An 11,441-nucleotide genomic window follows, 5' to 3' on the forward strand; every position below is an offset into this window, starting at 1 on the left:
AGATATAATTTTGAACGGTGTTCCAGCTTTTTAGGATTTTGCACAACACATGTGCTGAACAACCCTAAATTCTGAAGTGATATAAATTTCCTTTACGTCCTCTCCAGAGCTCGTAAGGTGTTTCAGAAACACTTTTCGAGGGAACCATGTTCAAAATATATACTGCAGTCCCAACTGTGTGTCCCCAAAAGAATTTGGTAACTGAGCGTAACTCATCATGGAACGAACCATGTCCAACAAGGTTCTATTTCTCCTCTCTGCCACAACGTTTTGCTGAGGTGTGCTAGGGGCTGTGAATTGAGACTAAATTTCATGTTCTATCAAATAGTTATGGACTTCTATGTCCATATACTCACCACCTCGATCCGATCGAAGCGTTTTAATCTTTTTACCTAATTGATTTTCAACCTCAGCCTTATACTCTTTGAACTTTTCAAAAGTTTTAGACTTTTGGTGTATTAGATAAACATGCTCATACCTTGAATAATCATCTATAAAACTAATGAAATATTCAAACCCTCCTCTTGCTCTAACATTTAGAGGCCCACAAAGGGCTGAGTGAATCAGCTCTAAGGGTTCTTTGGCTCTAAGACCTTTTCCAGAAAAAGATCTTTTTTTCATTTTACCCTCAAGATAGAACTCACATGGTGGTAATGAACTGTCTTCCAACTTGTTTAAAAGACCGTTCCTAATCAATCTCTCAATCTTGATAAGATTTATGTGACCCAGTCTCAAGTGCCAAAGATAGGAATTTAGAGAAATCTTCCTTTTCTTATGAGTCCCAATAGTTTTAAACATCTTTATGTTCAAAACTTCTTTGACCTCAGTTGGTTTTAACATGTACAAGTTATTTTCTAATTTTGCAGAGAAAATCTGTTTATTTCCCATATTGATGAGCACTTCATTGTTTTCGAAATAAATTTTATAATTTTGTTCTAGCAAATAGGAGACAGATATTAGATTCCTTTTCATAGAATGAATATAATATACATTTCAAATAAATGTACTTATCTCCTATAAATAACTTCATATCTCCTACTACTTTGGCTGAAACAATCTCCTTGATCCCTACCTTAAAGATTGTTTTCACCTTCTGCCAACTGTCTCCAGGAACTTGATTCCTGTGAGATAGTATATACATGATTAGTAGCACCTGAATCAATTATCCAGATTTTATCGTTTTCCACTAAACATGCTTCGATAACAAGTAAATCATATTTATTTTGTTGTTCGAATTCAATATCCTTGTCTACATAATTCATAATTTTAGATGAGTTGGGAGATAGAGGACAATCCTTTGTTAAAACTCTTTTGGTATAATCAACCGCTAATAATTTGTTTGTTGATTTGATTTTTCTGTTATGTACATCGGAAGCGAGTATTACAGAATTCGACATGTTGATAAAATTCAAACAAATTCTAATTAGCAAATTGCAACTAAATCCAAAATCAAATTTTAGCAAAAGTAATAATGTACCCATAACCATTATTTATTTGCAACGATATTTTAGTGAGTCAGAATATGTGCTACCGAGGGGCAGTCAGATACTCCAGAATAACTCTTATTCCTATTGTCTCCGGAATAAATCTTATTCCTATAGTCGTTTAGTTATCATTTTTGGTCAAGATCTTTACTAACAACTTAGTAATTCTTGTAAGTGTGATCCGCCATTTTCAAATCTTATAGAACAGTTTGAATTTGCCTCCGAAATAGAAGACAACATCCAAAACGGAACTATAAGACCCTATTCTTTTTACTGAAGCCTGTGTTGTTCCGAATCCTATGTTACAACCCTCCGTGAGGATAGTCGTCGCTAAACGACTAATAAAGGGCCGCCTAAAGCAAATCAGTAGGTGCAACATAAGAATCTCACGGTTTAGACTAATAGAGAAGACCGTAGGATATATTGACACACCCACGTACTATGAACTACTTCCTCCGTTTACCTTGATATTGATTCATACAAAACACTTTCCGAATGGAGTCCACTTCTAAGGTGACACAAAGCGTTATGTGAATCTCACGGTGTAAACTATGTGGAGACGTGACAGTTGAAATCTATATAGCGTATAATAGACTTATATTTGAACAACTTCCTCTTATTCACCAAAATCTAGATTTAAGCTAAAAAAATACTTTCTGAATGGAGGTCACTTCAAGGGTGACACGGAGTACTGATTAAATCTGGATTGTGAACTCTTAGAGACGTGAGAACTAAAAATAATGTATCATATATGTTATTAATCTCCCACTGAAGTTTTCTAATAACTCTATCATATAGAAGTTATTAAACTACCACTGAAGTGTTCTATTTTGGGTAGATTTATACTTAGGTTCTTTTTGGCTAATAAAACAACCCTAAGTCTATATGGTTTATCCAAGTATAACTCTTATAATTGGATTTTAACCTACGATGTCTAGGTGATAAACCATTTTATTACTTCACATCACTCACGTATGCTCATAAAACTGGTTACCAACGCTTAGTTATTCGGCCATAATCTCCAGGTAGGAGGTATTCTGTAACCCGTCAACTTAAGTACTCCCAACCTTAAACAAGATTATATACCAGTTGAGTTTGTAACCTAGGTTTTATAAGTTTTAACAATTAAAATAGGTGGTCAACCTACGTGAGCATGCATCTGTTGTTTATGGATTTTAAATGTCTAACCCAATTTTATAACAACTTATAAATCTTTAGACATGCTATTCATCCACAACATACATAAGGCATTCAACATTTAATATAACATTTGTATTAAATGCGAGAAACCCTAACATGCATACTATATATTATAACAATTATAACATATTTTCAATGCATGTAACATGCTTTCTATGGTGGGATTTTAAATCTAAATGGCATATTGTATGCACATATAAGATTTATTTAATTATAACATACATCAAATGCATAAATAATTAAATACAGACTGATATGGTTTTAGTTTTGGCAAAAAAAAAAAGCAAACAAAACCTAATTATTACAAAACAATTTCCAAACTGCTCCTGGACCGCTCAAACTGCTCCAAAACGAACTCAAGTAGCTTGAACCATACCTGAACCGTCTGAACCGGACCAGCCAAGTTTGAACCAGACTAGACCACAAGAGAACTGATCGAACCGACAGCCCTTGCACATGTTCAATACCTTGCTAAGTCTCATCGTTTAGCAATGACGATCATCGTCTAGCATTTTGCCAAATCGTTTAGTAAATCCTTGATTGTTTAGCAGAGCAAAAGGTAAACAATCGTTTAATGTCATCGTATAGCTTTCAATGCATCGACCAACTGCCGCACAAAGGTATGCGATCGTGTAGTGCTATCATATAGCAACTTGTCGCATCGTCTAGCTTCTGCATAGAAGTAAACGATCGCGTAATACTATCGCATAGCAACTCGACGCATCGTTTAGCTCCTGACCAAAGATAAACGATCGTAGTAAGCGATCGCTCAGGGCTATCGTATAGCTCTTTATTGAATCGCTTAGTTCTATCGTATAGAACCAAACGATCGCGTAACACCATCGTCTAGTGCTTCATGTCATTATTTAGTATCCACCGTAGCTAAACGATCGCTTAGCTCCATCGTATAGAACATCATTGCATCGTTCAGCATTGTAGATGAGCGATTTGTTTAGTTTCATCGCATAGAAACTTTAACGCATCGTTTAGCTCCCGCAGGTACACGATCGTCTAGCGTTCAATATCACAACGACTAGCGCCCATTGTTATATGATTGTCTAGCTTTTCTTCACATTGTGTAGTGTCTGGAGCTAGACGATCATTTAGCAACTGAAACCCCAGCGACGATAAGAACGGAGGCTAATTTTCTGGAACTGTAACTCGCCTCTTCGTATGTTTCTTTGATTTATAGCTTAATTTCAACTCTAATGACTCCAAATAAATTACAGACTCTTGGGAACATATTAAAGCTCATCAAGCAATAGCCAATTACAAATTTAAATGAGAAATTAAAGAGAATTAAACAGCCAAAACTCAGAAAACCATATCAGTGCATCAGTTTCATATTTCTCATATAAAACACCCACCAAACCAAAATTAAACTGAATTGAATGCTTATTTGATGCTCTGATACCAATTGTAGGATTGTATCAACAACAACGGAAGCACAAGAATCATCTAAGCATTCAAATTCACTAATTTTGGCAAAATATAAAGCATGCTTTTGCGGGAAAAATGAGTTTCGAGATATACCTCTTGTAGAACTTCTTCAAAGCTCCTTCATCAGCTGCAATCTTCTCCAAATCTTGTTGTAGACCACCTCAAGATCTTCCCCACTATTTTCTTGGTGCTCTAGATTGAGTTGTGGGATTCAAAACAAGCTTGAATAAGGGATGAAAAAGAAAAGCTCACTGTTGCAACCTTGTTGAAGAACCTTTCTTCAAACCAGTATTTCTCTTAAAAACTCTATAGATTGCATGCCCGATTTTTACTCCAATCTCTTCATTATATTGTAAATCAACATGTAAAGAGAAGAGTTGTATGAGTTGCAGCTCATGCTTGGAGAAGACAAAGGCAAGATTAATGCTTTATGTGTGAGCTACTTAGGTGATGGATAATGGAAAAATCCATTTTTCCATTTTGTGTTTTTGTTTTCCCAATTTTCCAATTTTATCTAAAAATAAAATTTTGATTTAAAAAATCTATTTGATTTTTAAAATGAAAAATTAATTATTAAATAAAACTTAATTAATTTAATATCAAATATTAAATTAATTTTAACACATATCCATCTCTATATATTTAAATCATATTTAAATATATAAATTTTCCTATATCGTTTAATTCTAAAATTAAACATAATTATATCTCACATAATTACTAATTCCCTTAATTCTAATTTGAACGTTTCAAATTAACTTATCACGTTATTCTAGAGCTAGTCTGTTACGAGCTAGTAGGGGGACCTCGCGGACCTACAGATCATGGGCCCCAACGATCCGAGATTAATTGGCTAAACTCATTAGACCAAATCAATCTCCATTCATTAACTAATGGGTAGTTCCACTAAAGCCCATAGTTGCACTCTCCTCACTGTAGTTATATTATGTCTACATGATTTAACCATAATTAACAAGTCGACCCTTCATAGGTTGTTTGTAATAATGGTTGGGTCAAATATCTATTTTACCCCCAAAATTACGTCTTATTCCTCAAGTCCCTACTGTTCCTCTAATGAACAACTGGTTTGTGATCCAATCACCAAACTAAACTCTCTCAGCCTAGTGAAAGGTTGGGGCCCCTTGTTCAAGACCTGGATTCAATACTTGAAAGAACAACCTTTCTTCTATCCATAAATTGGGTAGGTGTGAACTTCTTCTTGCACCCTATGTCCCCAACTATCTATCTGGTCTTACCCCTGAAATGGGAGTCTTATTGAGCCGGTGCTGATGAGTCAACCCTCAACTATGAAAATCTAAGGGCAATCCTGAATAAACAGAAGTTCATAGTTAGCTCATGATTAAAATCGAGTTACCTAGGTCATCTAGGTGAAATAGTCAGTCTTAAACAGTAAACAGCGTTATAAAGTAAGAGTGACTTATTTCTTGGTCCTGATCTTATGCAAACTCATTGCATAGGACACTCCCAATCCTCATGTCATAATATGTATGAATTAGGATCATATCGTATGTAGTACTTTACAACTCTTTGTAACAACTACAAAGTAGGCTGCATCCAATGGTGTTACCAGAATAAGGTACCCAACCTCATTCATGTACCATAGATCATTTTGACTATTTACTCAAACTCGATCTACTCTTATGTCTCCACATAAAGTTCAAGTACTCATACAATTAGTCATGAGTCTTAGTTTATTGGATTTAGACTTTCATACAATTTATGAGATCAATAACAACTATATTGATAATAGAAAATGCTTATCATTTTACAAAATGCGAGTTTTTAGGACATAAAACCCAACATAGACAACTATCCTTGTCTATCGTAAATTTGCTAAGCAAAATGGATCATACCTGGATTCATTTCATTCAACTTTTCAAAAAATCTTGAAATCAAGGTGTATGATTCAACTGTATCTTTTTTTAACATCTTTACTATGTGTTCTTTTTTCCCTCTAAGCTTTTTGATAACTTATATTAATTCCAAGTTTTTATACGAGGCTCATGAATAATGTCTCTAGGAATTAATTGATCTGTAGACATAAACCTAAAATTATCTATCAAGTAATTGCTAATTATTAATGAAGACTTGCCTATGACAACTATGAGTTGTGTTCAATGGATAGTCATGCTCAGAAATGTACTTCCTAAGCATCCACAACTCATTGTTCTTATATTGAGATACCCTAACATACCATTTTCTGCCTTCGTACAAACATTTGAACTTAACAAACTTTGAATTGATCTTGTAGTCCTAAATTGAAAATTATTCTTCACTGCATTTATGTAAAAACACTTTGAAAGTACTTGTTTACTTTCAAATACACTTTTTACCTTCAAATCACCATAAATATATATATAAATATATAATCATTTGAAGAAGAATAATAACCTAAATATAACATTAAAATACCCTTCCAAAGAACAAACACTTATATGAGTAACTAATAGATTTCTACTGATTGCATCTTTAGTCAAAGTCAGATACCAAAAGCCATCTTTGTCCTTTTCTATCGAAACCACAGTTTGAATATTATTTTTACCAAAATCAATAAAACTGACAAATCTACCAACCCATCCAATTGAGTATCTTCATATATTAAATCAACTAAACCAATAAAGTCTATACAATCATCTATCAAAACTCCACCAACCTCATAATTCTTATTGTAGTGAAAGTTATTCCACTGTACTCCATAAAAAAAAACAACTATAGGAATAATCATGGTATTTTACAAAATGAAAAAAAAAATTATATGAGAAACTCATAATAAAAATATCACTAAGATTTTGTAAGAAACTCATAATGAACATATCCAATAATGATAGATAAAAATAAAATTATATCTTTGTCTATAAATGATAGACAAAGATAGACAGTGAAAGAGTTCTATCTCTGTCTATCACCCATTCATCTCTGCCTATCAGGAATAGTCAAAGATAGGCATCAATCTTTGTTTATCAGGGTTAGTCAACGATAGGCATCTATCTCAGTCTATCACTGATACACTCAATCACAATAATGAGTGATAGACAATGACAATGTCGTTGCCTATCAATGAATAGTTCTATCTCACTAATACAATATAATGCAAAGTAGTGAATTAAATTCTAAACAAGACAAGAAAAAATAAAGAGATAGAGATAGACAAATATATACATCTATCTCTGTCTATCTGTGATAGACGCAGATAGGCATTTATCTCTGTCTATCTGTGATAGTTAGGGATAGAGTTTTATCACTGTCTATCTGTCTATCAAGTTGTCTCTTTGGTAAACCTTTAAATTTGTTAACTAAATATTAAATGAAGATTTAGAGGTAATTTTGGGTTGAAGCAAGCCAAAACAAATTGTCTGTCCAAAATTTTAAGAATTGGTTGTTCCAACCATATAAGCTATTATAAATTGATTGAAGATCTTCTATCTTTGTCTATCAGGGATAGACGAAGAGATAGAGCATTATATATGTTTAATCAATTCTTTCATTTAATCATACTTATTAAACATTATTGAACCTAATTTTGTTTAAATAGATAGTAAGCAAAAAAGTAGTCAAGTTGAATCATCAACAAGCAAAGGAAGCAAAAAAAAGAAAAAAAAAAGGAAAGAAAATAATGGAAGTTAACTCATCGATAAGCAGAGCGAAAGGAAACAAAATCAAATATGAAGAAAAAAAAGGGTAAAACTAAAGTAGTTGATAACTTCGAATTCTCCAGGTATCAATAGAACTTTAACATCAATACATACTTATTTATTTGAGTTGATCTATTATTGATAATTTCAAATTGAGATAGACAATGATAGGGCATTGTCTATCTGAGATAGACAATGATAAGGCATTGTGATGGTCTATCTGAGATAGACAATGATAAGGCATTGTGATGGTCTATCTGAGATAGACAATGATAGAGCACTGTCATGGTCTATTTGAGATAGACAAATGTAGAATACTATCTTTGTCTATCTCAGATAGATAATGATAAACTTTAATGGTAACCACTAATATTAGTTTCTATAGTTTCTATATGGTTTGCAATCTATTTTGTCTTGTTGTCTTGCTATGCATCGATGCTTATTTAATAATGTACTTGTTCTTACATGGTTGCCTATTTAAGTCTATTTATTGATAGATGGTGATAAACTACTATCACTATACATCTTAAGAACTTTAGCAACTATAGAAAAACTTAGTATCTATCTGAGATGGATAGTAGTAGACTTCAATGATAAATAATAACATTAGTTTCTATATGGTTTGCACTCTATATTTTTTTGTTGTTGGTAGATAGTGTTATGTTATGTTCATTATCTTGTTCTACTATCACTATCTATCTTAGAAACTATAGCAACTATTGAAAAACTTTAACATCAATATATACTTGTTTATCTATTATTGATAACTTTGAATTGAGAAAGACAAAAATAGAATACTATCCCTGTCTATTTGAGATAGACAACAATAGAGTTCTATCATTGTATATTTGAGATATGAAACCATATAATCTTCTCTTCCTCACTATTTCTCATTTCGATTTTTTAGAGAGGTGAATTCTATTTTTTGGATCAAAGAAGAAGAAGAAGAAGAAGAAGTGTACCTGTGATTGAAAAACGGTTAGCTATGTGGCAATGTCATAGCGATGAAAAGGAATAAAATCAATAAGAAGAAAATGAATTAAAATCGACGATCAGATCAATTAACTCCAGAATACTAAATAGAAGTCGAAGTTGCAGAATTATCACTGAAGTTTTCAAAATTGAAATAGTGAGGACGATAAGAAGAAGAAGAAGAAGAAGAGAATGATCTTAGTGTAGTTGAAGTTATCGAAATTGAATCAGTGAGGAAGTTTTGATAATTTTGTTTCTTGTTAAGGGACGACATACGACAATAGTGGTTAAGGAAGGAGAAGAAGAAGAAGGAAAACGTGAAATAATTTTCAAATATGTAAAGGTAGTTTTGGATTTTTTTTTTTAAAAAAAAAGTTTCCCTGTTTCCTTTTGGACAATTTTTTTTTGCCATACTATGTAAATAGTTTCCCTATTTTTCCATTTTTAACAATTTTTCTATTATATAATAAGAATTTGGACAAAATAGTCCAAAAATAATTTTCTCTTTTACAAGTTAGACTAAATATGCATATTTTAAACTTAGTAACTAAGGTCATGTTGGTAACTATTTGATTTTTTATTTTGGTTTTTTGAAAATTAAGTCTATTTCATCAACATTTCTTACAATGATTTGCATCTTTCTTAAGTACAATGGTTGAATTCTTAGTCAATTCCAAAAACAAAAATAACTTTTTGAGAGGTACTTTTTTTAGTTCTTAAATTTTGACTTGGTTTTTTAAACCATCGGTGAAAAGTAGATAACAAAGGAAGAAATTTGGAGGTGGAAGTGGTGTCAATAAGCTTAATTTTCAAAAACAAAAACATAAAACAAAATAGTTACCAACTGGAGCCTAAATAAACATGTTATTGAAAAACTAATTGACAAAAAGTATATTATTTTACAAAATTTAAGAACACAAATAAAACTTAAAACAAGTCAAATGCACTAGTTATTGACCAAGATATAAGCAAGGGCAGATAAACGGGGTCAGGGAGCATGTGTCTCCTCCACGTCAATTTATTCATCTTTTGTATTTTTAATATAAATTATAAAGTAATATATATATATATATATATATATATATATATATATATATATATATAATAAGATTAGCGCTGACTTGACGTCGGCTGCTGTTTGTTTGGTGAGGCCAGAGAGTTTGAAGCCTACTCATATAAATCTTAATAAATGGAACATGGTCAAACAACGTGCCATTTTTTATTTTATAAATATATAATCAAACAATATTTTTTTAATGCCAACAAAACTTGACAGTTTAGATTTTTTTTAATTTTTGGAATTCATTTTTCAATCTTTAACTCTCAAGAATATTCTATTAATAATGTATCGTTAATTTTTTTACATAATTTTTATATTCACATTACACTTTATATATTTTCATTTGTCTTCATGTTACTTTTACATTCACACTACTCATATAAATTTTTAAAATTAATTTCAAAGTTCAAGCTAGAGGATTATTTATTATCATTTGTTTGTATATACGAACTCGACAAATAAGTTTTAAAATATTCTTAGACTTAAGTTTTTATGTTTTTAAATCCATACAATGGAATGTAATATTCTTATTATTAATACTTTTGTAAGTAATTAAAATTAATATGGAGAGATATTATAAAAGAAAAACAACAATATAGATTGTAAAGGTATCATCTTCAAAAAATAAAAATGTTTTGGATTCTTATCAATCTTATACATAAATCAATCTATGAGACCTACTCGCAGATCCTAGTCTAAGAACCAAAATTTATGATTATAGTTATAATATTAAGATCATTGTCAGCCTCGAAATCATACTTTTCCACTTAAGAAATTTGGTACAAAGTCAAGACATTTTAATCCAACTTGATTTAGTGAATATTATAATTGGTTAGAGTTGACATTTCAAAAGATGATGCATTTTGTTTATGTTGTTATCTATTAAAATCAGAAGTAAGTGAAGAGTCAGGAGGTGACTATTTTGTTAGTAGACTTTCTATCATAGTCATGATATTGAAGCCCTTAAAATGAATTACCTATTTCTAATTCGAGGATGACAAAGGCGAAAATCTCAATCACTACAAATTTACATCATTATCGTGTTGAAGTTTTATGTGTTGTCATTGATATGTAACTTCAAGAGTTGGATAATTGTTTTATTGAAACAAATACTGATTTGCTTCTTTGTGTGACATGTCTAAATCCGAATAATTCATTTGTTTATTTTGATAGAAAAAAGCTTAGACAACTTGCTCAATTTTACCCAAGATATTTTTCAATTATTGAGCTCTCTATGTTCGAGGATCAACTTCAAGATTATATTATCGATATGCGTTCAAATATTGATTTTGTTGAGCTAAAAAACATATGTGATCTTGTAGTAAAAATGGTTCTAACAAATAAAGACAAGCTGTGTCTATTAGCTTACAAATTACTCATATTGGCATTGATTTTACCTGTTGCTACAACTATCGTAGAGATAACATTTTCTACTATACATATTGTGAAGACTTGATTTGGTAATCAAATGGGAGATCAATGGATAAGTAATTGTCTTATAGCCTATATTGAAAAGGATTTATTTGACAAGATAGATACTAAAGTTATCATGGATCGATTTCAAAATATGAAAACTTGCCCAAAACAATTGTAATGTATTAAATTAATTAATTTATGAAGTTATAAATACTT

The sequence above is a fragment of the Benincasa hispida genome, chromosome 3 (genome assembly GCF_027475165.1).
Source record: "Benincasa hispida cultivar pf3 chromosome 3, pf3_genome.v1.1, whole genome shotgun sequence".
In the NCBI taxonomy this organism is placed as follows: domain Eukaryota; kingdom Viridiplantae; phylum Streptophyta; class Magnoliopsida; order Cucurbitales; family Cucurbitaceae; genus Benincasa; species Benincasa hispida.